The sequence below is a fragment of the Microcaecilia unicolor genome, unplaced genomic scaffold, assembly GCF_901765095.1.
Source record: "Microcaecilia unicolor unplaced genomic scaffold, aMicUni1.1, whole genome shotgun sequence".
Lineage (NCBI taxonomy): Eukaryota > Metazoa > Chordata > Amphibia > Gymnophiona > Siphonopidae > Microcaecilia > Microcaecilia unicolor.
The window spans coordinates 207,837-231,878 of NW_021963065.1; the positions used below are offsets into that span (position 1 = coordinate 207,837).

The window sequence follows — 24,042 nt, forward strand, 5'->3', positions numbered from 1 at the left end:
GAGAGAGTGTGAGCCCTGCCCTCCCAATCCATGCCATCTGTCCCCTGCCCCCTCCATTAATCCTTTTCCCAGCAGGTCCCCTCTCTCCCTGAGCCCTGCCCTCCCAATCCATGCCCATCCATGCTCCTCTGTCACCTTTCCCCTCCATTCATCCCTATCCAGCAATTCCACTCTCTCCCTGAGGCCTGCCCTGCAATCCATATCCATCCATGCCCATCTGTCCCCTCCATTCATCCCTATCCAGCAATTCCCCTCTCTCCATGAGCCCTGCCCTCCCAATCCATGCCCATCCATGCTCCTCTGTCCCCTGCCCCCTCCATTCATCCCTTTCCAGCAATTCCCCTCTCTCCCTGAGCCCCTGCCCTCCCCATCCATGCCCATCCATGCTCCTCTGTCACCTGCCCCCCCCCTCCATTCATCCCTATCCAGCAATTCCCCTCTCTCCCTGAGCCCTGCCCTGCAATCCATATCCATCCCTTGCCCATCTGTCCCCTCCATTCATCCTTATCCAGCAATTCCCCTCTCTCCCTGCGCCCTGCCCTCCCAATCCATGCCCATCCATGCTCCTCTGTCCCCTGTCCCCGCCTTCTACCTTTCAAGCATTCCCCTCTCTCCCGGAGCCCTGCCCTCCCAATCCATGCCATCCATGTTCCTCGTCCACCTGCCCCTCCATTCATCCCTAGTCCAGCAATTCCCTCTCTCCCTGAGCCTGCCCTGCAATCCATATCCATCCATGCCCATCTGTCCCCTCCATTCATCCTATCCAGCAATTCCCCTCTCCCTGAGTCCTGCCCTTCCAATCCATGCCCACCATGCTCCTCTGTCACCTGGCCCCTCCATTCATCCATATCCAGCAATTCCCCTCTCTCCTTGAGCCTGCCCTGCAATCCATATCCATCCATGCCCATCTGTCCCCCTCCATTCATCCTATCCAGCAATTCCCCTCTCCCTGAGTCCTGCCCTTCCAATCCATGCCCAGCCATGCTCCTCTGTCACCTGGCCCCTCCATTCATCCCTATCCAGCAATTCCCCTCTCTCCCTGAGGCCTGCCCTGCAATCCATATCCATCTATGCCCATCTGTCCCCTCCATTCATCCCTATCCAGCAATTCCCCTCTCCCTGAGTCCTGCCATCCCAATCCATGCCCATCCATGCTCCTCTGTCCCCTGCCCCCTCCATTCATCCCTTTCCAGCATTCCCCTCTCCTCCCTGAGCCCTGCCCTCCCAATCCATGCCCATCCATGCTCCTCTGTCCCCTGCCGCCTCCATTCATCCTTTTCCAGCAAAGTCCCCTCTCTCCCTTCCATGACCCCCCCCTCGCATCCATGCTCCTCTCTCTCCCATGTCCCAGCCTGGGCTGCCCTCTTTCCCCCCCCCCCCCCCTTCGCATCCATGCCCCCCCCCCTTCACATCAATGCTGTCGTTTCTCCCTGCCCTCCCGCTCCCATTGTTCTTCTTTACTGGCCACACCTCTTCTCTCCCCCCAACATCCCTTTTTGTTTTTTTTCTTCTTTTAAATTTACCTCCGTGGCGGTTCCGGCAGCGAAGCGTCACGGAAGGAGGCGGCGCTCCCGATGTCTAGCTTTCCCTTCGCTGTTCCGCCTTCTTTTGACGTCATCCTTGACGTCAGAAGAAGGCGGAACACAGCGAAGGGAAGGCTAGACATCGGGAGCGCCGCCTCCTTCCCTGACGCTTCGCTGCCGGATTTGTTGTTTTTTTTTTCCCGCCCTCGACGTCATGACGTTTGACGCGAGGGCGGGGCAGAGACGGCTGGCTGGCTTGAAGGCTTCACACCACGAATCCACGAACCCTTCAGCCTGGGAGTGACGTCAGATGGCTTCATGGCTTCAGAACGTTGTCCTCAGAACGTTGAGAGTGCGTTTTATTATATTAGATAGTGTTAATATATATGCGGATTTGGCATTATTGCCCACTTATGAGTTACTTGTATAGATGACCGCGGAGTTAATAAAGAGACGTCTAACGACTTCCGTTGCGATTGTATACAGGTTGACTAGGGCAACGAAATTATTTTTAGGACAGTTAGGTTATGTGGATGCTGCCTAGCCATGAAATTTTTACATGCTTGGGTGCTGAGTGGATGCGCTATTGTGTGTGATACCGCCAAAACTTTAAAGGTCCATTGGTGTGGTTAGTCGTGTGTGATTCCCTAAACAGCGGGAACACCGTGGACCGCTGCTCTTCTACTTACGAGCCTTGTTCGCTGGTCTTTTGAGTTCTTTTTTTTGGGAGTGTTTGCAATGTCCCTTCTTGGGGGCTCTATCATGGTATATACTCATGGCTGATAGCCAGTACAGTGTTAGCAGACAAGATAGTTGGAGATTACTCTTGTTTTTAGAAGCACACTCTGGGGAGTAGTTTTCATTAATTTGGGATAGAGTAGTATAATATATAATAGCTGACACTATCACCTTCTACTCTATTTTTCTTACACTTTTCATCTTTGTGACTTTCAATTGTCTGTTTACTTAACATATGGCAAAAGCATAGGGCTTTCCGCCAATTAGTAATTTATATTCTAGGTTCCGTTACTGGGACGCTCTTGAAGACGCGTGAGTATAAAGGACTTTTATAGATTTGCCAATACAATTTGACACAACCCAGATATCGGTGTGTCTACCATACCAGAGTTCCGGTACCCAATTCATTATGCTGCTCTTGAGAGAGTGATAAATCACTTCCCAGGAAGACCACATAAACCTTATAAAGTTTTGCCAAATATGGCATTCCTGGAATAAGTTTCAGCCTGGACTCTCGTGGCCCCGTAAACGGCACCTTTAATACTAAAACTCTGCTAAGGTTATTAACTTTATTTACACATACACACCCGATTCCACCGTCATCTTCACTATCAGATCCTCAATAGATGGCTATCGGCTAGACTGATTACGTGATCCCAGACACTGTCGTCTGACATCGTTATTGATACCTGGTGAGGTGAATCCTAGCCCTGATCGCTATCCTGATGTGCTCTGTTATCGCTGCCAACAATATGGTCATTATGCTGCTGAATGTCTTCAGACACAGCCATATAGATTTAGAAAATCGCAGGTCCGTCAAAATCCCCCTGAACGGCAGTCATTCCCTTTATGGAACCCGGATCAACACCGTCCGCAGTGACCACAGATTTAGGGATCAATATTACCCACCCCATAATGACTAGCGTTACCCCAAACCCGATTGATTTTGTTGCTCTCAGTCACTCATACTACTCAGCTCCTCATTTAGTATCCAGAAACCATTTCTCTGTATGTTTCTGTTTCTATTACGGTGACATGTCTTTATCTTATATTTTTTTTAGGTTAATTGCAAGTGTAGTTTTATGGTACCATACAAATGACCTAACTGAGTCAGCAAGTTCTTTATTTGTTTTTTTTGCATACCTTCCCTGGGAGTTCTTATCAACTGCAGGGATAAGCGATCCCCAGAGGATGTTCATTTTATGTTTTTTTATATAAACCTTAACTGACTTATTTATGCCATTTTTCTCTATACGGGATCCCTTTTAAATAAAGCTGTGTATTGCACATTTTAAAATGTTTTCTGCTTTAACTGTTATGCTGTTTAAATTAATGTGACATTCACTTCTTTAGTTTTTTCATGAATATAAAGCCTTCATTTTTGAAATTTCTCTATAATATGTGTTCTTTGAAAATTACTATGAAAGGTTCTATATTATATGCCATCTAAAACACTGTTTATTTGTGATGTTGTTTAAATAACTAGTGCTGATATTCACTCCTGGCTCTCTATTGAGATGAACGAACTGTTTTCTTTTCAAGTCTTATCTACAACTTTCAAACTTCCTTCCCTGCCTCTTAAAGATTTATAGTTTTACGATACAGTTCCAGCATTTTTGGTTCTCAATAGGATTTGTAGATTAACCCTTGCATAACATAACTAACTGGTAAATCAAAACTAAAGAAATTAAGGTTGCTATTATTTTAAAGCTATGTTCAGATAAGACTAGCTCCAATTGCCAAATTTCCTTTTATTGAGAACCGTACCTCTGGAACCAGTTAAAGTAATTAACTTGTTTTCCTCTCCTGAAGTATTACTTTTATGAAGACTAATTACACCAGCATGAAGTATTAATATAGAAATTTCAACTTACAGTTTTTGTCTGATGTATAGACCTATTTTCAGTCACCATAATATCCACTGCTTGCAGTGAGCAATAAACTCAAATTAGATACAGGAAGCACCGTTATTTCGTGATTTCCTTAAGACTGAATGACAGAGATAACCCTTGTAGTTCTTATTTTCTCTAGAGTTCATCTTTACAAATGCTTGGACTCAGTATATGATACAGGAATTCATTACGTGTTTCAGATTTTTAATAACTATTCTATGATCTGTATTATCCTTGTTACTTTTTGTTTGGAATTCAGATCATACTGGTCAATTTGTACATTTATTGCATTAATAAAAATTGTTATTATATCTTTGATTTTTTGAATTTTACTAAAATGTTTAAAAAAAAAAAAAATGTTTCTACTTGTTGCTGCTTATAAAACTGCTTCTCCTCTGTATTTAAAACATACTCTAAATTGTAATTGATTGCTGGGAATATATAAGCTTATTTTTAGCTATCCCTCTGAATGTGAATCTTGATATGCTGTCATAATTTAGGGCCCAAAAATTGTGAAAGCATAGAAATGATCACAATTAAAATTTAAGTATAAGTTTTATTTTCCAAATTGGTTTCTGACCTATTACAGAGGACTATAGGTTATTGTCCTTCTCATTTGACCTATTTTAACCTTGTAAAGGTCACGTGAGGAGGCCTCATAGAAATATATAGTTTTTTACATTTCTGATATTAGCTTTTCTCTATCTCTCTAAATATCATATTAAAAGCTGCATTTTTCCTGGAACAGACTCTGACCACAATGTTTCCTCAGACTCTGCTTACTTCCCGTGCCAGCAACATCAACTTTACAAAGAACATTTTATTATTCCTACTGGTAATTTGTGATATTATATATTGACACTATGCTCCACCTACTGATGCGCAAAGGACTAACAATGCATTTTATAATCTATTCTTTCTAATGGTCCTATGCTAAGATTTGACCACTTGATTTTACTTCTTATATCACCTCTATTTATTAAGTCCTGTAGGTTGAGTGAAGACTGTCAATCCAATTTCTGATCTACCGCCTCTAGTTTAGTACTTCTACTGCAACTGACTTCTGGCAAGAAAAAGAAGCACCAACTTCTCCAATGAGAATTTTCTTTTGTCCAAATGATGTCATTAATTTAGACTTTCTTGGTTATGCTCTCAAATAATTTGTTGTATTGAATATTTTTGCAGGCTTCTCATCTTTTTCAGAACCTACATGTCACTTTACGTATGAGCTCTCTATTACAGCGGACAGCGACCGTGATTTCAGAAGATACTTCCATCACTTGGACTACTTATGAGTTTTTAAATTTCTGCACATTAGACTTCTGCTCTGAATATGACTATTTGCTAATCTACCCTTCTGAATCATCTCACTCGTAAGTCCTACTGGCCTCCTACAGCTGAGGGCTCAACCCTTGGTGAATGGTAGTCATCGTAGGTGAAGATTCCATATCTATTGGCGATAGATTGCAACGCATTGCCCTCCATACATCAATAATTGAACATTTACCATCATCTCTAAATTTTAATTGTTTTTTATAATCTTCTCTTTTGTTCCATATACTTTACCATTGTTATTTGATCATGTCTTTGTCTTTGTAATAATTACCAATCTGTCTTGCACATTATGCAAGCCAGAAATGTAGATATATTATGCAAATCCCAATTCCTAGTATTAAGAGGGTTGAAGTTGAAGCTCTGACCCCTACCAATCAGGAGATATAATTTCATATATACTATTGTTGTTTATGTAAATTGGCTTTTCATTATTGAACCCTTCTGGTTTCCCTTTGCTTTTGCACTTATTAGCACTGTTTTCTCCATGTTTACATTGTCTTCATGTCTATTCAATTCACCCTGACTATGCCCACTAAGATATAGCAATATATCATTCAGGCATACAGTTATTTGCTTATTCCTTTGCCAGCCTCTGGCTCTTGATGGACTGATTATGATGGTGTATGCCTAGAATAAAGATCTATCCAGGCCCAAATGATGTTAGATCCCCAAGGTTGTAGCAATAATCTTACACCTTGCAAACTGCTGGACCACAAGTCTTGGGTCCATGTGAAAAATATACGGGTTTACTCAACCGCAGAACCAGATGTTACAAGCCTAACCATCTCAAGACCGGCAACTTCCTTCAGCAAGCCAGCCTGAAAACCCAGCCCTGTTAGATCTCCTTCCAGATTCTTCACCGCTTCCACCGCCTCAACCATGAACTGATACTTAATTTGAGAACTACTGTTGCTGTTTATGGGACATTATAGATTCATATTTTGTTTTATTTTTAGTTTTAGCAGTAATCCTGTCTAGAAAAGGTTTTATTTTATTTTCCTATTATTCCTTTATTGTTCTAATTGTTTTTCTAAGAGTTTCCCCGTTATTTCTGTATGTAACTCAATTGAGTTGATATTGCTCAGATACAAGAGTTATGCAATTGTTTAACTCTGGTGTAGGCTTACTTACGTTACATGTCTTTCTGTAGGTTTGACTAAGCTCCAAGTGGGGTAATGGATATATAAATTGCTTCCCATACTTCCAGGTCATTATGCATATGTCAAGATCCATGCATGACCTTTGTTACCATTTTGCTGTATGAGGCAACCTCATACTTGCTATCCACTTATTAGTGCTCATGATTGAATGCCAATGATGAGTAATAATAAGATCCAAGAATTCCGACCTGTTTAAGGATTCTGAATACCTACAACCTTAAACAGCAATCTGAATACTAACCATATATTTGTTGAGCCACCATAACAATGCTTAATCAAAACCACTATTTCTTCTCAAGACCACTGAGAAAGATACATTAGATTATCTCCCCATGTACTATGCAACAGATACAATAGAAGTCATAGAAAAAAACCTGAAAGTATTAGTATGATCCACCTGAAATTGCTATTACCCGTATACATATACTTCGTGAGATTTTGTAGATGAACTCATGGTTTTGTCCCATTTACGCCTCAAGAGGGGTAATATCAAGATTAAGGCCAAAGGGGTTGAGTAATATAAAGGGAATTCCATATGCCCAGAAATATACCACCTACGAATGAAGTTTTCTGTCTGGCATAATATCTACTAGCAATCCAAATTGTACCAGTTGACCTTAAGACTCAGATAATTTTATGGCCTCATAGAATACCTTCTGGAATGGATGGTACCACGGTATGTTAACCCTGGTGTCACCCTATGGGATAGGGTGAAGAGGGGAATGTTAATATATGGCCTGGCTTGGATCTACACTGGAATAGTGAAGGCCAAAGCTATGAAGCCTAAAATAACTGAAGAAGTACTGACTAGGCAAATAACAAGTACATGATTTAATATTTGAGAATCAGTAAAAAGCGGTTCTGAATAATGAGTCCTGCCACAAATTGGTACAATTTTTAATTCAAATACAGCTCCTGTAATGGGGAAAACAAAAACAAAAAGGATGGTTCAGATGAACAAAATGGAGCCTATTACATAGTTCTTAAGATGAACAAAATGGAGCCTATTACAGAGTTCTTAAGATGGTGTGAAAAGTATGTGAAAACTATTGCAACAGGGAACAGGTGTCTCAGAAAAGAACTTGTTCCCAAAACATACTGATAAGAGCGCGTGAGAACGTATCATCTCAGGAATTGAGAGCTAGGTTTCCCACCATTGATTTCTATGGGGAGGTTGTGTATAAAAGAGGGAAAATTGTGCCTTAGAGGAGAGTCTTCTCAGAGGGCGAAGCGCTGGTCGGTTGTACTCAGAATCTCTCTGCTGATTGTTCCTGATAGAAGTCTGATGTCTGTATTTTTATCAACTTGAAGACTTGTCTTTGGGGTAAGAAATAAACTATACCTATTTATCTAGATCTATCTCTGTCTTTATTCGTATGGAATTTATCTTCTCTTTACCTTACATTTAGCCTACAAAGCAGATCACATACACTCAGTGTTTGGAGACACTTAGACTGATTTTTAATAGGCATTATCTGGAAACATACTTAGATCCGAGAAGACAGAAAGTAGAAGTTCAATTACAACTCTTAATGCCACCCCATAGCAGACCTCCTTGTGATTGGCTGATAATGGAGGTTGGAGAAACTATACAAGACCTGTTATATGAACCGACTACTTTTAGTGTAGGAGTCAGAAAGAGGTCTAGAACAAAAGTGAAGAAAAACAATAGATAGTTCAATTGGAACCTTCAGAGTACAGGGATTCCTTTCCCACTAGATTGAATAGGGATGCAGAAAGTAAAGAATTTTATTGTTATTCAGTCCAATATTCAGTCTGGGTAGTCAGCGAGTTTTTAAAAAAATGCTAGCCACAGTGTTTTAAGAAACATATACATTCAGTGCCACTATACAGTAAAGCCCAATTTTAGAAAGGGCGTGAAGATGGGAATTGAAACATTCAGGTCAGGACGTGAACAGTTACCCCTGTATTTCAAAAAAGCTCTGCCACATGTGGGCGCCTCTTATATAGTACATGTAAGGACATGCCAGACTGCATGTCCATATCTGCCTTCATCCCTCAGAAACAGTGACTTCAAAAGCCGCACTGGAGAAAAATATGCTATTTCACCACACATGTACATAGGAGCAGCTCTTTAGAATTGATCCTCCCTATCTGCACATACACTGTGGTTTCCCTTGACATCAGCACAATCCTCTCATCTCTCCCCAACATCAGCACAACAATCCAATATCCCTTCCCTGACATCAGCACTACATCTCCATGATGCGCCCCTGAAAAGATCCCCCTATTACAGACCGCCTCAAATTTCATGACACCCCCCTTTGCAGGTCCCCACTATCTGTACTGACCACCCTCCCCCGCTCCTATGGGATCCCTGGTAGTCTAGTGGGAGCAGAAGTAATTCTTAGTTCTGCTCATGCCAGTCCCAAGTACAAAATAACGCCTGCAATCGTTAGAGGTAAGTCTTGAGCTACTACTGCTAGGGATCAGTTTGCTATATAAAGTCAAAATCAGCTCCCCCACCCAGTCCTGCAATCAGCACAACCCTCATTCGTCTCAGTATCAGCATAACCACCCCATGACATGCATCTCAGAAGGATGCCCCCATTACAGAACCCAACCCAGTCCCTCTCCCTGGCTCTTACTAGACTACCAGGGACTCCAGTAGGAGTAAAAGCAATCCCTAGTTGCTTCTGCTTATATTGGTCCCTGGCTTAAAATGGTGATCCTCTAGCAGTAATTTTATGGTACTACCACTAGAGATCAGGACACCACAGTCCGTGGCATTCAATATATGCACTTCCATTACGTAGTTTCCCATTATTCCAGAACCTGTGGGATAGAAGTGTCCATCAACCAGCAGGTGGAGATAGAGAACTGAAAACTGAGCTGAGACATATCTCTCTTGGCATCCAGTCCAGCTCCTCAGTATTTTTTATCTCCAGCAGGTGGATAGACATACCTTCCAGCCTCTGAGTCTGAGTGATTTGCTCCTGGTCTAGTTGGTCAACTGGTCCCCATATGAGCTTTGCAGGTGGCTTAAGTCTGCACAGTAATATCTAGAGGTCTTCAGAACCATCTCTGTGGTGCTCCATGAAGTACTTCTTCCATCTCGTCACCTTTTCCCATTTTTTGTGGAGTTCTCCTTTTCCAGCACAACAACAAAATAAATAAAGGAGGATGAAGGTTTACTGGAGAGCATGGGACAGAGTATCCATCCTGATTCTTTCTCATCTGAAGCTTCCCTCAGATGAGAAAGAATCAGGATGGATACTCTGTCCCAAGCTCTCCAGTAAACCTTCATTCTCCTTTTTTAATTTAATTTTTTTTATTTTTATTTTGTGGAAACTGTGAGCTTGGGGGAAGGGCCAACAGTGGTAAGTCTGACTAAAGTTTGACTCGGAAACCGCTTGGAGGGCTGCAAGTTCTACTTGGCGCAGGGGAGGGATCCTGACTCACCACATGGGACTGTATTGTGCTGCATTTGTGCCAGTCAGGGTGAATAGTAACTCCTGCAAAGGCAGTTAAGTGGTTTTCCTGCTGTGGAACCCACCGGCCAGTGCTGGGGTATTGCAGTCACAGCACATCTTTGGATTTGTCACAGCATCTGAGTATGGCAGGAACTTCAGGCTATCCAGCAGAGCCCTGCGCAGTTTGATGCAGAAGAGCGCTGGAATGGGTGCCATTTTGTCAGAGACAACTGGCAGTGAGGAATAGTCTCTGTTTCATCAAGCGCAGAGCACAGCTGTCATTTTACAACCTAAGGACCCAACAGAGCATTCAGCTGCATCAGGATCTTTGTTTTCTCCGGAGTTTACATTGCTCTTACATCAGCCCTGTTTACTGAAGTAGGGACAGTCATAGTTGCTGCAAGATGCTTCATGTTCTAGCCCTGCTGCCCTTCCAGCGCCTAAGAGATCTCATTTAGCCTTATCTACCCACTTCTGGAGGTCTGTCTCTGCTGCTCCCTCCTTATCTATCCAGAGGAGCCATCATTGAATGAGCCGTTAGATGAGGGAGATGACCCAAAAGTATTAAGGTTGTTTCATAAAGAGGAGCTCAGTAGTCTTATTTCTGAGGCATTAACGATGCTTTTTTTTGTTGTTACATTTGTACCCCGTGCTTTCCCACTTGTGGCAGGCTCAATGCAGCTTACATGGGGCAATGGAGGGTTAAGTGACTTGCCCAGAGTCACAAGGAGCTGCCTGTGCCTAAAGTGGGAATTGAACTCGGTTCCTCAGTTCCCCAGGACCAAAGTCCACCACCCTAACCACTAGGCCACTCCTCCTGCCTATTGCTTTTCATTGAGGAGCCTTCTGCTTCAGTGTCAGTTCCATCTTTGTCGATCATGAGTTGGCTTAGAGGTACTTCTAAGGCCTTCCCGATGTATCCATTACATTATATTATATTTATTACTTATATGCCGCTCAAGCTATAACTAGATCAGAGCAGCTTACACTAGGGAATTTCCAAGAAAAGCACAATACAAATTAAAGCAAGAATAAAACAGTTTCCTAGAGGAACACAATACAGATTTTAGGCAAATTTGCAGAATAACCATATTTTCAGTAGTTTTCGGAACATCATATAACTAGTTTGACAACGTACATATAAGGGTAGTTCCATTTCACCACTTAGTGATTTGATATGGGAATGTCAATTCCAGCTCCTGTCTATAGAAAACTCCCTGGGGTGCTGGGATTGAAACTTCAAAAGTGCCATGAATTGTTCTTATAATTCTTGACAAGCATAATAGCAAGGGGTACCATATATTATGGTGCTTGGCCTTGAAGTATCAGAAAGGCAATGCAACATCATTAAATATTGAGCAGGCCTCCACTGATAACCAGCAGAGACTACGCAACAAAAGTCTGGCACTTTCAAAGTTTGAAGTTCTAAAAATCAGGCACGCCACAGTGTTTTGCAGCGTCTGCAAACGTCTCCGAATCTCTAAAGCCAATATAAATAATGTGGCAAAAATCTAAGTACACCATCAGCAAAGTTAGCAAAGTTTGGACAATCAATTGAAAAACTTCAGATTGAAAAAAAAGATCTAATTTGTTTTAATTTCTATAATAATGTAAATGTCTTAGATATCAACATCTGTATATGCGGTTCAAAAGTTAATGAGTTATCCAAGATCACCACCAATATTTTCACTTGAGATTCTAACTTAACCTTTTTATTAAGAATGGGGTTTGGCCTTCGTGGGTGGCTAATAAGTAGAAACTTTGTTGTGTAAGAGTTTAGTTTCAGTTTAGTTGCTTTAGCCCATGATTCTAAATGCTCTAGTCCCTTTTTGATTTTAAACATAGCATCTTTAATTTCTCTATCCAGCGAGATACAGATGGTTACATCATTCACATAAATAAAGGAACGCATCCCCAATGTCTCCAGTCGAAAGCCCTGAGGGGCTGTTATTATGTTAAATAAGATAGGAAACTAGGGATCCCTGTAGGACTCCACAAACTGGCGACCATGCCTGAGAGAACTTCCCTAGCATTTTTACTTGATATGGCCTCTAAGTGAGGAAACTCCTGAACCGTTCCAATAGTATTCCTGATATTCCAAAACCATTCATGGCCCACCAGGTCAAATGCGCTGGACATATCAAACTGAAGCAGCAGTGCCCTTCTACCCACACTAATCTCACTTCTAATATTAAATATTAATGTAGCCAACACTGTCTCTGTGCTGAAACTGCTTCTAAAACCTGATTGTGAGCTATGCAGTATATTATACTTATTTAAGAATTCTGTTAATTGATTTGCCACTATTCCCTCCATAATCTTAGTCAAAAGTTGCCCAATAAGAGGTGCATATTAATAAGCTCTGTCAAACAACTAATAAATGGATTACAGCAGAATGGGTCTCACCAGATGCAGGACTGAGAATGGGAAGAGCCATGGCTCACCTCTCTACCCATTGGTTCCAAAGGAGAAAAAGAAATTGCAGCTTCCCAGGGTGGACTCCCTTGTTATGGCGGTGACTAAGAAGACCACCTTTCCATTGGAAGGGCGCATCGCCCTAAATGACTTATAGGCTAGGAAGCTAGAAGGCTTGTTGAAATAAGCCTTTGAAGTGGCCTCTTTGGGGCCTTCAGTGACAGTGGGAAGCTCATTCGTGGCTAGAGCATGCCAGAAGTGGCATCAGCAGTCTGCAACACAAGATGGGTGCCATAACGCCCACCTGGAAGCGAGGTTGGCCTACTCGATGGATTCTATTTATGATATGTCTTTGACTGTCACTGCACATCAGCAGCTCTGATCGTGTCAGTCATGTTTAGTTAAACAGCCCTTTCAGGGCATGTGGCTATTTGGAGAAGATCTTAGTAACTTGGTGAAAGAACTGGGGGAAACTAAGCCATAGCAGTTGCTAGAGGATAAGCCGAAAGCCTCTGGTCATCTGTCTTCAGGGGCTCTCAATTTCAAGACAGGAGACAGCAGATAGTACAGGTCTGGTCGTCAGCAATATGCCAGAAGTCCGCTTTCAGGTGCGCCAATCTTCCTTTCGTGTGACAGGAAGTCCCTCCTCTACCCAATACCTCCCGAGCTTTGCAATGATGCAAGGTTGATCCACTTTTCCCTTCCTACAGAGGAAGAATGTCTTCAGGCGTTTCAGGAGGAGTGGGCCAAAGTCATGTCAGACCAGTGTACATAAGTGCCTAAGTAATGCCACACTGGGAAAGACCAAGGGTCCATCAAGCCCAGCATCCTGTCCACGACAGCGGCCAATCCAGGCCAAGGGCACCTGGCAAGCTTCCCAAATGTACAAACATTCTATACATGTTATTCCTGGAATTGTGGATTTTTCCCAAGTCCATTTAGTAGTGGTTTATGGACTTGTCCTTTAGGAAACCGTCTAACCCCCTTTTAAACTCTGCTAAGCTAACCGCCTTCACCACGTTCTCCGGCAATGAATTCCAGAGTTTAATTATGCGTTGGGTGAAAAAATATTTTCTCCGATTTGTTTTAAATTTACTACACTGTAGTTTCATCGCTATGCCCCCTAGTCCTAGTATTTTTGGAAAGCGTGAACAGTGGGTTCTGAATATTCTTGCAGAAGGTTACAAATTGGAGTTCTCCCACCTGGTCGCTCCTCTCTTCTTGGTCTCCTTGTCGAAAGGGAACCAAAGCAGTCGATGTTCAAGCCCCTGTAAATTCCTTGTTGGCATTCAGGCCATTGTTCCAGTTCCCCAGGAGGAACAGCGGCAAGGCAGATACTCTGTCTACTTCATTGTCGCAAAGAAGAAAGGCACCTTTCGTCCTGCCTTAGATCCCAAAGATCCAAACCACTGCCTCCGAGTATCCCACTTTTGCTTGGAAATACTAAGTGTAGTCATAGCCTTAGTTCAATGTGAGAATTTCTCACCGCCTTCAGCCTCAAGGAGGCGTACTTGCATATACCCATACGGCCTCTGCATTAGAGGTTTCTACATTTTGCAGTGCTGGGCCATCACTTCTAGTTCAGAGCATTGCCACAGCACCAAGAACATTTACCAAGGTTATGGTGGGGTTGCCAGTGGCTTTCCTTCGGTGCCAGGGAATCAGCATTCACCCATATCTCAATGACTGGCTCATTCGTATGCCACCCAGTTCAGACAAGAAGACTGTGACAAAGTTGTCCATTTTCTGCAGTCATTGGGCTGGGTGACCAATTTCGAGAAGAGCAAACTAACTCCATTGCAGACGCTGGTCTGGATATTCTATTTGACACAGCAAGGAAGAAGATCTTTCTCACAGAATGCAGGAGGTCAAAGCTGGTTCAACAGATTCGTCTTCTCCTCAGTCAAGGCAAGCACAGGGCCTGAGACTACGTCCAGGTTTGGAGGTCAATGACAGCGACGATGGAAGTGGTGCCATGGGCAAGGGCTTATATGCATCCATTACAGGAATCTCTTCTTAGCCACTAGTCTCTGGTGTCACAGAAGTACGACCTTCATCTTCTTGGATGCTGATTTCCAGATGGCATTTGCAATGGTAGTTGTTGCCCAGAATTTGACTGTCAGAGTTCCCATTCTGATAACACAATGGGAGTTGGTGACAACTGACGTCAGTAAGTCATGTTGGGGAGCTCATTACAAGTTTAATCTAGCACAGGGCACCTGGATGGAACAGGAGTCTCAGTGGTCAATAAATCGCTTGGAGTTCAGGGCAGTGCGGAATGCCTTATGCGACTTCACTCCCTTTCTGGCGGGGGCCCCAGTCCGAGTTTTCTCTGACAATGCGACAGTGGTGGATTATATCAACAAGCAAGGTGGGATCTGCAGCCGTCCAATGGCAGTGGAGGTGGCCTTCCTCATGAGTTGGGTGGAGAGAAATCTTCTCTGCTTGTCGGCTGTTCACATCACTGGGTCCTTGAGAGTGGAGGTGAACTTCTCAGCAGGCACTCCTTGGACTCAAGAGAAAGCGAGGTTACTTACCTGTACAAGGTATTCTCCGAGGACAGCAGGCTGATTGTTCTCACATGTGGGTCGGCGTCCACGGCGGCCCCAGGAACGGAAGATTTTCCAGCAAAATCTAAAAAGCTTTGCGACAGCCCAAAGGGCGCGGGGCGGACGCACTGCGCATGTGCAGCCATCTTCCCACCCGCGTGCATCCGTTCCCGCCTCAGTTAAATGAAAAGCAAATAAAGAATAAACCACAAAACATCTCCAAAGGGGAGGTGGGCGAGTTGGTGAGAACAATCAGCCTGCTGTCCTCGGAGAATACCTGCTACAGGTAAGTAACTTCGCTTTCTCCGAGGACAAGCAGGCTGCTTGTTCTCACATGTGGGGTATCCCTAGCCCCCAGGTTCACTCAAAACAAAAAAGAGGGTCAATTGGGCCCACGCAACGGCGAGGACATAACTGAAATTGACCTATGAAGAAACAGCTGAGAGTGTAGCCTGGAACAGAACAAAAATGGGCGTAGGGGGGTGGAGTTGGATTCTAGACCCCAAACAGATTCTGCAACACCGACTGCCCGTACCGACTGTTGCGTCGGGAGTCCTGCTGAAGGCAGTAATGAGATATGAATGTGTGAACTGATGACCACATCACAGCCTTGCAAATCTCTTCAATAGTGGCTGACTTCAAGTGAGCCACTGACGCTGCCATGGCTCTAACACTATGAGCCATGACATGGCCCTCAAGAGTCAGCCCAGCTTGGGCATAAGTGAAGGAAATGCAATCTGCTAGCCAATTTGAAATGGTGCATTTCCCGACAGCGACTCCCTTCCTGTTGGGATCAAAAGAAACAAACATTTGGGCAAACTGTCTGAAGGGGCTTGTCCGCTCCACATAGAAGGCCAATGCTCTCTTGCAGTCCAATGTATGCAACTGACGTTCAGCAGGGTGGGTATGAGGACGGGGAAAAAATGTTGGCAAGACAATTGACTGGTTCAAATGGAACTCCGATATCACCTTTGGCAGAAACTTAGGGTGAGTGCGGAGAACTACTTTGTTATGATGAAACTTAGTGTAGGGAGCATGGGCTACCAAGGCTTAAAGCTCACTGACTCTAGGAGCTGAAGTAACGGCCACCAAGAAAATGACCTTCCAGGTCAAGTACTTCAGACGGCAAGAATTCAGTGGCTCAAAAGGAGGTTTGATCAGCTGGGTGAGAACGACGTTGAGATCCCATGACACAGGTGGAAGTTTGACGGGGCTTTGACAAAAGCAAAACTCTCATGAAGCGAACAGCTAAAGGCTGTCCAGAGATAGGCCTACCCTCTACACGATAATGAAAAGCACTAATTGCACTAAGATGAACTCTTACGGAGTTGGTCTTGTCAGAGTCTGGTCTCAAGACCAACTCCGTAAGAGTTGTCCCACTCAGACCCTGCTAGAATACCTTCTACACTTGTCAAAGTGTAGAAGGTATTCTAGCAGGGTCTGAGTGGGACAAGAGCGAGGATCTAGGGCCTTGCTGTCACACCAGACGGCAAACCTCCTCCACTTAAAAGAGTAATACTTCTTTGTGGAGTCTTTCCTGGAAGCAAGCAAGACTCGGGAGACACCCTCAGAAAGACCCAAAGAAGCGAAGTCTATGCTCTCAACATCCAGGCCGTGAGAGCCAGAGACTGGAGGTTGGGTTGTAGAAGCACCCCCTCTTTCTGAGTAATGAGGGTTGGAAAACACTCCAATCTCCACGGTTCTTCGGAGGACAACTCCAGAAGAAGAGGGAACCAAATCTGACGTGGTTCTGCAGTCTTGCTTGAGTTTCAGCAAAGTCTTCCCCACCAGAGGTATGGGAGGATATGCATACAGAAGGCCTGTCCCCCAATGCAGGAGAAAGGCATCTTACGGTAGTCTGTCGTGAGCCCGAAGTCTGGAACAGAACTGAGGGACTTTGTGATTGATCTGAGTAGCAAAAAGATCCACCGAGGGGATGCCCCACTCCCGGAAGATCTTGCGTACCACGCCCGAGTTGAGTGACCACTCGTGAGGTTGCATACTCCTGCTCAATCTGTCGGCCAGACTGTTGTTTACGCCCGCCAGATACGTAGCTTGAAGAAGCATGCTGTGACGGCAAGCCCAAATCCACATCTGGATGGCTTCCTGACACAGAGGGCGAGATCCGGTGCCCCCCTGCTTGTTGATGTAGTACATGTCAACTTGATTGTCTATCTGAATTTGAATGATTTGACAGGACAGCCGATCTCTAAAAGCCTTTAGAGTGTTCCAGACCGCTCGCTACTCCAGGAGATTGATCTGAAGACCTATTACCTGAAGGGACCAAAGTCCTTGAGTGTGAAGCCCATCTACATGGGCTCCCCACCCCAGGAGGGATGCATCCGTTGTCAGCACTTTTTGTGGCTGAGGAATTTGAAAAGGACATCCGAAGGTCAATTGGATCAAATTGTCCACCATTGCAGGGAATTGTGAAAAGCGGTGGACAGCTGGATTGCATCCTCTAGATTCCCTGCAGCTTGATACCACTGGGAAGCTAGGGTCCATTGAGCTGATCTCATGTGAAGACGGGCCATGGGAGTCACATGAATGTTGGAGGCCATATGGCCTAGGAGTCTCAACATCTGCCGAGCTGTGAACTGCTGAGACGCTCTGGCCAAGGAAACTAGAGACAGAAGATTGTCTGCCCTCACCTCGGGGAGATAGGCATGAGCCGTCTGTGGAGTCCAGCAGAGCTCCTATGAATTCTAGTTTTTGAACTGGAAGAACATGGGACTTTGGGTAATTTATAACAAACCCCAGAAGCTCCAGGAGTTGAATAGTCAACTGCATGGACTGTAGAGCTCCTGCCTCCAAGGTGTTCTTCACCAGCCATTCGTCGAGATACGGGAACACATGCACTCCCAGTCTGCTTAGCGACGCTGCAACTACTGCCAGGCATTTTGTAAACACCCTGGGTGCAGAAGCGAGCCCAAAGGGCAGCACACAATACTGAAAATGCCGTGTTCCCAGACGGAATTGAAGATACAGCCTGTGAGCTGGCAGTATCGGGATATATGTATAAGCATCCTTTAAGTCCAGAGAGCATAGCCAGTCGTTTTTCTGAATTATTGAAAGAAGGGTGTCCAGGGAAAGCATCCTGAACTTTTTTTGGACCAGATATTTGTTCAGGGCCCCTTAGGTCTAGGATGGGATGCATCCCCCCCTGTTTTCTTTTGCACAAGGAAGTACCTGGAATAGAATCCCAGCCCTTCTTGCCCTGGTGGAACGGGCTCGACCGCATTGGTGCTGAGAAAGGTGGAGAGTTCCTCTGCAAGTACCTGCTTGTGCTGGAAGCTGAAGGACTGAGCTCCCGGTGGACAATTTGGAGGTGTGGAGATCACATTGAGGGAGTACCCTAACCGGACTATTTGAAGAACCCACTAGTCGGAGGTTATGAGAGGCCACCTTTGGTGAAAAACTTTTAACCTCCCTCTGACCGGCAGATCGTCCAGCACAGGTACGTTTATGGCGGCTATGTTCATCTGGAGCCAGTCAAAAGCCCGTCCCTTGCTTTTGCTGGGGCTGAGCCTGAGAAGGCTGTCGGAAAGGTGGATTGTACCTACTCTTATTGTAAGCATAGGGAGCAGTCCTCCTTCCCCGGAAAAAAGGTCTACCTGTTGAGGTAGATGCTGAAGGCGCTTGGTGGGAGAGTTTGTTGAGGGAGGTTTCCCGCTGGTGGAGCTGCTCTACCACCTGCTCGACCTTCTCGCCAAAATTATTATCTCCCCGGCAAGGGACATCCGCAAGCTGCTGTTGGGTCCGATTGTCCAGGTCAGAGGCAAGCAGCCATGAGAGTCTGCGCATCACTATACCTTGAGCAGCGGTTCTGGATGCAACATCAAAAGTGTCATAAGCACCCCTGGACAGGAATTTACGACACGCCTTCAGCTGCCTGACCACCTCCTGAAAAGGCCCGGCGTGCTCCGGAGGGAGCTTATCCACCAAGTCCGCCAGTTGCTTAACATTGTTTCGCATGTGAAAGCTCGTGTGGAGCTGGTAGGGACTGAATTTTGGGCAAGAGCATAGAGGACAGGTAGGCCTTCCTCCCAAAAGAGTCTAAAGTCCTAGCCTCTCGCCCCAGGGGCGCCGAGGCAAAATCTCTAGTACTTCTGGCTCTCTTGAGAGTGGAATCCACAACCGCAGAGTCATGATGTAACTGCGACCTCATCAACTCAGGGTCTCCATGGATCCGATACTGGGACTCCGCTTTCTTGGGGATGGTGGGGTTAGATAATGGTTTCATCCAGTTCCTCAGCAATGTCTATTTAAGGACATTATTCAAAGGGGCAGTGGATGACTCCTTAGGTGGCGAAGGATAGTCAAGGACCTCGAGCATCTCAGTCCTGGGCTCATCCTCAGTTACCACAGGGAAGGGAATGCCCACAGACATTTCCCAGACAAGGGAGGAGAAGGACAGACTCTCCGGCGGAGAACGCTTCCTCTCAGGTGAAGGAGTAGGATCAGAAGGAACACCACAAGACTCCTCGGAAGAGAAATATCTGGGGTCTTCCCCTTCATCCCAGGAGGCATCCTCCTCGGTATCAGACAAGAGTTCTCGAACTACAGTCTGAAACCGGGCCCGTCTCAACGCCGAGGAACGATGCCCTCGATGGCGATGTCGAGAGGTCGACTCCCATGCCGACGGCGATGAAGCTCCCTCCAACGACGTCGACAGGGAGTCGACCTGGGTGCCAGCCGAGGCCGATGCCGCAAGCGGTACCAGTGTTGGGGACCTCACCACAGGCACGGAGCAAGCCGCTGCTTCCATCGATGGTACAGAGGGCGCAGGCACCCCCGGTACCGGAACAGACTGATGCAGCAGCCCTTCCAGAAGACTTGGAAGAATGGCTCGGATGCTCTCCTCCAGAGTTGCTGTCGAGGAAGGCTGTGAGGCCGGTACCGGAGTCGAAGTCAGAATCTGCAAAGGCCTGGGAGGCGGGTACCGGGCTGTCCGAAGATCGACGCACTGACACCTCTTGTATGGAGGGTGAGCGCTTCTCCCAGCGTCGGTGCTTTCCGGGTGCTGAATCCCTCGATGCCCCAGAGCTCCCGGTACCGTGCCTCGAGGGAGACCAGTGCCGATGCTTCTTCGCCTTCGTTCGAAGCATGTCACCGGAACTCCTCGATACCGACGAGGAGGACGTGGAATCCACACATGCACAGCAGGAGCCTTCGAGACAGGTGGAGACCTACTCGACGGCTCACTACTCCCAGCTACAGGTGAAGTTAGGACAGCCATCACCTGCGCTCCCGATGTTGATGCCATCCCCGGTGCCGATATCAACGCCGCGGATCTCGGTACCGATGTCGACGTCGACGCCAAGGAATCAGTCGGAGCTCTGAAAAGACGGTCCTGAAGAGCTCTTCTCGACACCTGTGTCTGCTTTTTCAAGCTGAGACACAAGGCCCCAAGGCACTAGATGCACCAGGAGTGCGGGCACACTTCTTGAAGCCACTGGAAGGCTTCGATGACATTAGCGAATAAATCGCGGGCGGCGAAGTCAAATGGCTCGATTGTGCCAACTTAGTGCACAAAAAGGGAGTACCGTGGCCCAGCGGCCCAAAAAAGGCCACAACGGAAACAAAAGGAACTTACCAAGGGCAAAAACTAAGGAAAAAGAGGGTTTCCTTTTTTTTATAACTGGAAAAAAGAAAAAAGACGATGTAAAACAAGAAAAAAGCGGCAAATAGCACGCGAAAGGCACCTAAGTTTTTCCTGGGACCTGAGGGAGAGGGACCGACAAGCAGCCACCCTCCACCGCAGAAAAGAAAAAACTGAGGCGGGAACGGATGTGCGCGGGCGGGAAGATGGCCGTGCATGAGCAGTGCGTCCGCCCCGCATCCTACGTGCTGTCATAAAGCTTTTTAGATTTTGCTGGAAAATCTTCCGTTCCTGGGGCCGCCGTGGACGCTGACCCACATGTGAGAAGAAGCAGCCTGCTTGTCGGAGAATGGGAAATATCCAGCTAGAATTTTCAGCTGATAGTGGACCGATGGGGTTCTCTGCTTCTAGAGTTGATAGCGACAAAAAGAATACCAAAATGCCCAAGAACCAGACTCAGTGGGGATTGATGCCCTACTGCAGCAGTGGCTGGAGACACATCTACTGTATGTCTTCCCTCCTTGGCCCATGATAGACCTTGTGTTAAAAAGGATCGCATTGCACCAGGGTCGAATAAACCTTGTAGCCCTGGATTGGCTGTGGAGGCTGTGGTATGTGGACCTGATTCAACTGCTGGACAGGGATCCTCTCCATCTTCCGTAGGTATATGACTTACTGAAACAAGGTCCACTGCTCATGGAGGATCCGTGCCCCTTTGGCCTTGGCTTGGCCATTGAAAGGGCTCAGTTGACATGAAAAGATTCTGATTTGGTTATTGCTATGTTGGTTCAGGCTAGGAAACACTCTGCTTCTGTGGTGTATGTGAGGGTATGGTGGACATGCAAGGGCTGGTGTTCTGAGTGTGGACTTCCTTTCTTCTCTACTCAGATCTACTCTAGCGTTTCTGCAAGTAGGTCTCAGAAGGGATTGGCATTTGGTTCTCTAAAAGTTCAGGTTGTGGTTTTGGCTGTTTTCAGGGGCCAACTACAGAAGACATCTCTTGCAGCACACCCAGATATTGTTCAATTCTTTTGGGGAGCAGGCCACTTGCAACCTCCCTTTCCTACACCATGTTCAGAGTGGAACCTTAATTTAGTTCTTCTGGCTCTTCAGAAGCCTCCTTTTCAGCCACTCCAGAAAACTTCTTTGATAGATCTTACGCTAAAAATAGTGTTCTTGGTGGTGGTTGCATCAGCATATAGGAGTTCAGAGCTTCAGGCTCTTTCTTTTTGGGATCCCTTTCTCCACTTTTCAGAGGCGGGGGTCTCCCTGTGCATGGTGCCTTCCTTTCTTCTGAAAGTGGTATCTGCATTTCATCTTAGCCAATCTATGGCGCCTCTGTCCTTTCACAAAGAGGACAAAGAGGCTCAGTATTTTCCTTGAAGCTTCTCGATGTGCATACTCCTCATTAGATATCTGGAAGTCACTAATGAGTTTCGCAAATTTGATAGACTGTGCTTTTTGGAAAACAGAGGCTTGGCCTCATGGCTTCTAAGCCCAGAATTGCTAGATGCTGAAGGAGATTATTGCATCAGTTTATTTGCTTGCAGGGAAGCAGGCTCCTCAGACATTGTGGGCTCATTTTATATGGTGTACAGTGACATCCTGGGCAGAGACTACCTTACTGTTTCCAGCGTTTATTTGCAAAGCAGCGATGTGGTCGCTGCTGCATTTTTTGTTTGCCAAGCACTACAGGGTGGATGTTGCGGCATGCTCAGAAGCCAATTCTAGGGCTTCGATCCTCAGGGCGGCGGCACCAGGATCCCACCCACTCTAGGGATTGCTTTTGAACATCCCCCATGTTCTGGAATAATGGGAAGCTATATAATGGAAGGAGAAATTAAGTCTTACCTGATAATTTTTTCCATTATTCCTTCCCACCATTTCAGAGGCCCGCCTGAGAATTCTGAGATGTTTAGTCAGTGTAAAGCAGCGGTTCCAGACTGTGCGCCGCAGCAAACTCTCAGGGGGCCGTAGTACATTGTTCCCTACGTTTCCCTCCCATAGGTCCGGCATCTGTTGCTTCCTGCTTCTTCTCCTTCCGCCACTGGAGTGCTTGCAGCTTACATCTTTGTTCCGTCCACGATTCACACAGGCACTGCGGGAACTACCCTCTGCCACGTCCAGCCCTTACAACAGGAAGTTGCATCAGAGATGGCCATACACGGCAGACTGAGAAGGCCCTGGAGTGCCTGTGTGAATCACAGATGGCCCGAAAATATAAGTTGCAAGCACTAGTGATGGTAGCAGAAGGAGAAGAAAGGGGCAGCGATCCTGGACCTGCAGAAGGAAGGTAGCGAGTGATACTGGATTTAGAAAAGGCAGAGATGTGCTGGTGTGAGAGAAGGGGGCTGCAGGGAGGCAGAAGTGTGCTGATGTGAGTGGAGAGGGCTTCAGGGAGGCAGAGGTATGCTGCTGTGAGAGGAGGGGGCTGCAGGGAGACAAGTGTGCTGGTGTGAGAGGAGGGGGCTACAGGGAAAGGGAGACTCGTGTGTGGGGGTGCGGAGACCCATGTGGTCGGGGGGGGGGGGTGCTGCAGAGACCTATGTGGACGGGGGGATGCTGCGGAGACCCATGTGGTCGGGGGGGGGGGTGCCGTGCACCAAAAACATTTGAGAACCCCTGGTGTAAAGTAATTGGTCAAATATGACTATCACTTTGTATGGTGCTTCCTACATGTCTCTTGTTCTCTGCAAGTTGTCCAGAGATAAGAGAGATCTACACATATTTGCTCATCTGGTTAGTGTTAGGTTAGTGAGTTGTTTTAAAGTTATTGTGTTTATTCTGAGTTTATCCATACTGCTTGTCCACATAAATACTGATTCAGAGTTTATCGTTACTGCCTGTCTACGTATATACTGAGCAGCTGGACTGGTTGCAAGAGAGATGTGTGACAGTTCAGTTTTCATTCTCTATCTCCATCTGCTGATTGATTGGACACAATTATTCACAAGTTTTGGAATAGTGGGAAGGACTAATAGAAAGACATTTATCAGCTAATTATTCTCCATGTTGCTGACCTCTAGCAATTACATGGTGTCATGGAATGCCTAGCACCCACCTGGGGTTACCCTGCAGCCACCTGGAGGGTCTGTCCCAGCACTGTTCAGTGTAGAGCACCTGGGCACGTGCTTGTACACTGGCATGCCCTTCCACCCGCCTGCTGGGTTCCTCCACTTGCCTCTAGGCGAGGCTCCCACCTGCAAGTTATTCCCCAGTGATTCCTAAGATATTGGAGCCACCCTCTTCAGGAGTCCCACAGTTCCTAGAAAGCACCCACAGACCCAAAACACAAACCACCAGGATTCTTAGTCAGTCCAGGACAACAGAGCTAATAAACTAATGGGTTTATTTTCAGAAAATAGAACAGTGAACGATATAAACCAGATGGAAA

General features: G+C 45.9%; 1 protein-coding gene across 1 annotated transcript in view; it reads left to right on the forward strand.

Moving 5' to 3' along the window:
* The window catches only part of LOC115458875 (N-acylethanolamine-hydrolyzing acid amidase-like), a 181,107-nt gene that overhangs the window by 136,176 nt on the left and 20,889 nt on the right, over positions 1 to 24,042 (forward strand).